General features: G+C 48.9%; 1 long non-coding RNA gene across 1 annotated transcript; it reads right to left on the bottom strand.

The window, feature by feature from the left end:
* Positions 1 to 908: 908 nt before the first annotated feature.
* Positions 909 to 5,377, bottom strand: LOC103888945 (uncharacterized). The gene is made up of 2 exons (XR_653318.2): positions 5,101 to 5,377; positions 909 to 1,293 (listed from the first exon to the last, which is right to left on the bottom strand). It is a non-coding gene; the product is annotated as an uncharacterized LOC103888945 (long non-coding RNA).
* Positions 5,378 to 6,021: the final 644 nt, after the last annotated feature.

Here is a 6,021-nt window from a genome sequence, read left to right on the forward strand (position 1 = left end):
CCCAGGGGTTAGCTCCCACTCATAAGTGAGAATATGTGATCATTCATTTTTCTGTTTCTGCATTAATTTGCTTAGGATAATGGCCTCCAGCTGCATCCATGTTGCTGCAGAGGACATGACTTCCTTCTTTTTGATGGCTACGTAGTTTTCCATGTTGTATATGTACTGCCTATTGTTTATCCAATCCTCCGTTGATGGCACCTATGTTGCTTCCATGTCTTTGCTATTGTGTATCGTGCTGCAATAAACATATGAGTGTAGGTGTCTTTTTCGTAGAATGACTTATTTTCCTTTGGGTATATACCTAGTAATGGGATTGCTGGCTCAAATGGTAGGTCTATTTTTAGTTCTTTAAGAAATCTCCAAACTGCTTTCCACAGTAGCTGAACTAATTTTCATTCCCACCAACGGTGTATAAGCATTGAACACCTTTTGTAATCAACTGTCATCTAAATGAGGATATGCTTCCTGCAAAGCCATTGTGTTTGCTATGCAAATGTGGCTTCCAGATGAATTCCCAGCTCTCCCCTTCTGGCCCTAATGCCACTCAAAGATTCCCCTTCCCCATAGATAATCTGAAGCTCCCTTTAAAGGAACTGTGGGTTCAGTGGCAGGCATCAAACACTCTTGGTTGTGACTCCCCCTGGGGATGGCCCCTCGGGCCGTAGGCATCGCACATTCCACTTTTCTGCAGGTAGCCTCTGGGAATCTAAGATGACTGCTGCAGCCAGACACAAGCTCCTGGCCTTGAACCACGGGGTCCTTCCAAAGTCTCATGGGTAAGGGGTCAGAGAAGGGTGCCAAGTGGGGAAGGCAATTTAGAAGAGCAAGGGAAAACAATTTTATGAGGAGACAGCTCCAGGAAGAGAATGATATTTGTTCTTTTACTTAGACAAAGGCTCCATGTGTTCCTTGAGTAATTTTTATTCAACAGGGTGTTTTAAGTGGGTAGACAAACAAACATCTGAACTTAAGATTAAATACACTTCTCTCAGGGAAGAGCATCCTGGACAGGAAGACCACCTTCTTGGTGGATCTTGCCTCTGCAGCCTCCAGAGGATGGAGCGATGTGTGAGTCTGAGCACAGTGGGCCTGGCAAGGTGAGATCCAGCAGCAGTTTGGTGCATTGAGGTTTGTGTGCTCCAGAAAGCCAAGCTCAGATCAGCCTGGATGGGGACGTATGTTTCTGCCGCAGTGCTTCCGGCAGCTGAAGGTTCTGATTTTCCCTTGTGGTGCAGATCTTGGGAGGATCGTGGTTGTTACCATTTCTCATTCTATCTAGGAATGAGGGCTCTGTGAAAGGTTTCTGAAGAGAGAGAGAGAGAGAGAGGAGGAATGGGATGGGCTGAATTGTGTACCACCCTCCTATCGACATGTTCAAGTCCTAATTCCCAGCACCTGTTAATGAGACTTCTATTTGGAAAGAGGGTTGTTGAAGATATAATTAGCTAAGATACTGTCATTCTGGAGTCCTTATAAAGGGAGACCTTATAAAAAGGGGAAATTTGGAGGCAGACACGCATGTAGGGGGAGCGCCATGTGAAGATGAAGGCAGAGATGAGGGTGATGCCTCTATGAGTCACAGAATGCCAAAGATGGCCAGCAAACCATCACACACCAGGGGAGAGGTGTGGAGCAGATGTCTTCTCACTCCCTTGAGAAGGAACCAACCCTGCCAACACCTTGATCTCAGACTTCCAGCCTCCAGAACTGAGAGATGATAAGTTTATGTGGGTTAAGCCAGCGAGGCTGTGGTGCTTTGTTACACAGCAGTCCTAGCAAACTAATACAAGGGATATGGATTATGGTGGGGACACGTAGGGAGGAAAAAGACTCCTCCAGGAAGCCTGGGGCCTTCAGGAAGATGCTCAGGGACTGGCAACCGATGATAACAATGCCTAGTCCAACCAGGACAGCTCCGCTTCTCCACGGGAGTTGGGGGAGACATTTTTGCCTCCTCTCACTTCGATTCACCTATCTGCATGTGTGTTCAATATAGAAAAGAAAGCTAAGCTCCTTCAAGTCTCCTGCAGGCCATCTGCTCATACCAGGATGTAGGAAGTTAAGGCGATTTTCAGGCAGGATGGAGACAGACACCATTGGGGATAACCAGCCACTGGAAGGAAATATGAACTCCTCTCATGCCTAGCCTTACTTTTGGCATAAGTCAGTATTTTCAGTGGAATACTACTCAGCCATAAAAAGAAATGAATTAATGGCATTTGCAGCAACCTGGATGGGATTGGAGACCATGATTCTAGGTGAAGTAACTCAGGAACGGAAAACCAAACATCGGATATTCTAACTTCTAAGTGGGAGCTAAAGTATGAAGATACAAAAGCATGAAAATGATACAATGGACTTTGGGGACTCTGGGGGAAAGGGTGGGAAGGTGGGGAGGGATAAAAGACTACACTTTGGGTACAGCGTTTACTGCTTAGGTGATGGGTACGCCAGCATCTCACAAATCACCACTAAAGAACTTATTCATGTAACCAAACACCACCTGTTCCCCAAAAACCTATGGCAATACAATTTTGTTAAGTTAGTATTTTATCTGCCTGCAGTCTGCCTTCTTGTAGGATTTGGGGTGAGTTTTGGTCCCCACATCATGTGAAAAACTCTTGTGATAATTCATTATTTTTCCAAAGAATCTCCCTGAGCTAAATTTCACTGCCTCTGAGATTGTGGTTTCATGCTAGAGCATGTGGGAAAATCCCAGAATGTTTAATAGGATTACCTACAGGACAAGTATCTACAATGGGCAGAAAGGGTTCTAGTCTGAGAACACAGCACATCGAAGTGCTCTTTACTGCTCTCAGGCCTTTCCTAGGGGCTTTCCTTGTGATGGGAGGGCAGAGGGAGGCCTGCAGGCAGCGCGGACAGGACACTCGGCTGCCATTGCTGAAGCCCTGTGAGGTGGGCCTCATGTCCTCCTCCCTCCCTGGTCCGTGGCTGGGCCCTGTGCTGAGTGTTGGGGGCTGATGCCCTCCAGGTGGCCTGAGGTGGGTGTCCAGCCTGTCAGTGTCTCCTCGGGCCACACAGAGGTACTCAGCGCTGCTCCACTCAGAGGCTCCCAGCTGAGCTTGCCCCCATCACACCCCCAACCCCACAGCCTGCAGAATGGCTTCTCTTTCCTTCCTTCTTCAGCTGGGAGTACTGGACAGTCATCTTCCTGGTCACCCGCCTCAAGACCTCCACACAGTCTGTCCCTCTTGCCTCACTCAAACCTGCCAATTGCAGGCCACTGGCAAATTCTGATGGGTCTCTTTGACAACTTCTCTCACATGTCTTCACTTCCATTCCATTTGGCTCATCCAGAGTCCAGGTCTTCCCTGAATCTCTCTTGCATTGCCCCGCTGCCTCCAGACTTGGCTGCTGCCTGGTCCTTCTCCCGCATCCCTGTGCTCTTGACCCAAGAGTCTCTTTCAGAAAGTACAACTGCCCAGGCCGGGCGCAGTGGCTCACACCTGTAATCCCAGCACTTTGGGAGGCTGAGGCGGGTGGATCACGAGGTCAAGAGATCCAGACCATCCCGGCCAATATGGTGAAACCCCATCTCTACTAAAAATACAAAAAGATTAGCTGGGCATGGTGGCGCACGCCTGTAGTCCCAGCTGCTTGGGAGTCTGAGGCAGGAGAATCACTTGTCTGAGGCAGGAGAATCACTTGAACCTGGGAGGCAGAGGTTGCAGTGAGCCGAGATTGCGCCACTGCCCTTCAGCCTGGTGACAGAGAGAGACTCCATCTCAAAAAAAAAAAAAAAAAAAAAAAAGACAGTACAGCTGCCCAGCTCCAACCCCTTCAACGGCTCTGCAGTCGAGGATTTGGAATTGAGCAGTGATCCCCACATCTCCAGCACCTTCCGCACCACCCCTGTCGGAAGGTTTGGCAAGAGGAAGGAAAGAAAGTCCTAGCCCTTTGCACGATACTGCCCTGGGATTATGCTCTAGTAGAAACATACGTTGTCTTGCCCCTGTTCCACTCAGAAACACCCAAGGGAGAATGGGAGAGCTAGCTGGGGGAGGAGCTCAGGGAAGTGAGGGGTGCAGTGCCTGGTCGGTGTTGATGCAAAGGCAAGTCAGGATCTGCAGTGAAAGCCCAGCAAGAGGGCCCCACGGTCCCCACTTGAGAACAGTGGTGGCAAGCTGGAGAGTGACTGTGGTTAAGAATTCCCATCTTCACCTCTGGTTTGCTGTGGGAAATGGGGCAAAGCTGAATCATGGGAAAGAGAGACGGGGGGCCAGCTCTGGGGCTTGGGTGGGGAGCTTAGGCCCTCCGACGGCTCTGAGCTGGGACCACTCTTGCGTTCACTCCAGCTACACCGAGACAAGCACCCACCCACACTGAGGCCAGCAGGGGCCCCCCTGAGTTGTTGCCTGCATTCTTACCTCCTTTTCTCTTCGGGGCTCTTCTCCCATCTCTAAGCACTAGAAGTTCAGCCATCAGTTAAAGACAGCTCATATGTTGCCTCCTCCAGGAAGCTTTCTCTGATTTCTTAAGTCAGGATTAACCCTCCCTTCTCTAGGCTCCCTGTATACTTTGTTCTATCAAACCATTTATGATGTTCATGTATTTTTATATTGTGTGAACCCCTAGAACTTAGCATAGTGCTTGACGATACGCATTAAATAGATGCTTACCGATTGAATAAAAGGAAGAGTGAACACACAGATACAGTGAAAACAGCTCTTCCGCCTCTAGTCTATAAACATCTTGGAAATAAGAAATATGCTTGGTTACCCTGAACACCTCCACAGTAGCCAGCATGGTCTTCCACCTCGTCGCTTCTCAATAAATGTTGGCTAAATTGTTAATTTCATGGAGTTTGTGATTATAATAATCACATATCATTATTTTTACACCTTCTACAAAAAAGAATGAGGGGAAATCTATTGTCGTGAGCTTACTGCAGTTATGTTTTCTGCATATTTCAGATGGTGTGAATTGTTTAGAGCTCTGTCACCTGCACTGGGGCGCACGAGATGGCCCCGCTGCCTGGCTGCTTTCCTGGAGGGTGCCAAACAGACAATAACATGAGCAGCTTGGATTCCACGTAGCACCTACCTTTTGGTTATTTTTGCAACTCTTTGAACGTACGTGATCTTATTTAGTCCTTCCAATGTCCCGGAGGCGGAGGTGGTGCAGATCCTGTTGGATTTGTTTCCTAGGTGAGGAGAGAGGCACCGCTGGGCTATAAGATAAAGGGCCTGCCCTGGGCTAGAGATGCAATGGTCTGAAGATCCGGCTGTGTCCAGAGCCCAGGGTGCCTCTTGTCCAGTCCAAGGCACAACAAGTCCCCACCATACCTCACAGTCCTCGAGGCCAGGCTTCCTGGGGCTGCTTTCTTCTCTCCTGTGGAATAGCAGCTCATTCTATCTCCTTGAGATCCCAAGACAGGAAACCAAGATGAGTTTGGTTCCCAGCCAAGGCAATCTTGCTGACCCCTCAATGCAGCAGGAAAGCTCAAATACAGCCTGTGCCACTGGGGCTTTGTTGCGAAATGTCCACCAACCCCACCCTTGTCTGAAACGGTACCATCTCCCACTTCCCTACTCTTACTCTCAAAGTCTGAGTTTGTTTCTTTTCAAACTCACAGCTTTTGCAAACCACTGGAGGGAAGAATTAATCTGGAATGTTAAGCCTCTCAGTGTATTTGGCTCTGCCTGCAACCTGGAGGAGTAGAAGCGAGCTCCAATCTCCTTGTTCCTAGGGAGATTGTAGCTCAGCTTAAGACTCACCTCCTCACAGACTGGGCATGACCGATGTCCTTGTTCCTCCTGCTGTACCTGCGGGGGGGCCTGGGAGGTGGGACCCCAATCATGATCGCTTGCAGTTACGGACAGCCTGCTATGTGCCAGGTGTTGTGGGGAGTGCTGGAAACATGCCTCGTTGCAGAAAACTCACCATCAGCCTTGTGTATGTTTCTCACTGAGGAAACAGAGGTTCAAATTGTTAAGCGGTTTACTCAAGGCGCATAGAAGCCCATTCTGTCTGACTCCAGGCCTGAGCACTTAATGG

This window comes from Pongo abelii, chromosome 1 (assembly GCF_028885655.2).
Source record: "Pongo abelii isolate AG06213 chromosome 1, NHGRI_mPonAbe1-v2.0_pri, whole genome shotgun sequence".
Classification (NCBI taxonomy): Eukaryota; Metazoa; Chordata; class Mammalia; order Primates; family Hominidae; genus Pongo; species Pongo abelii.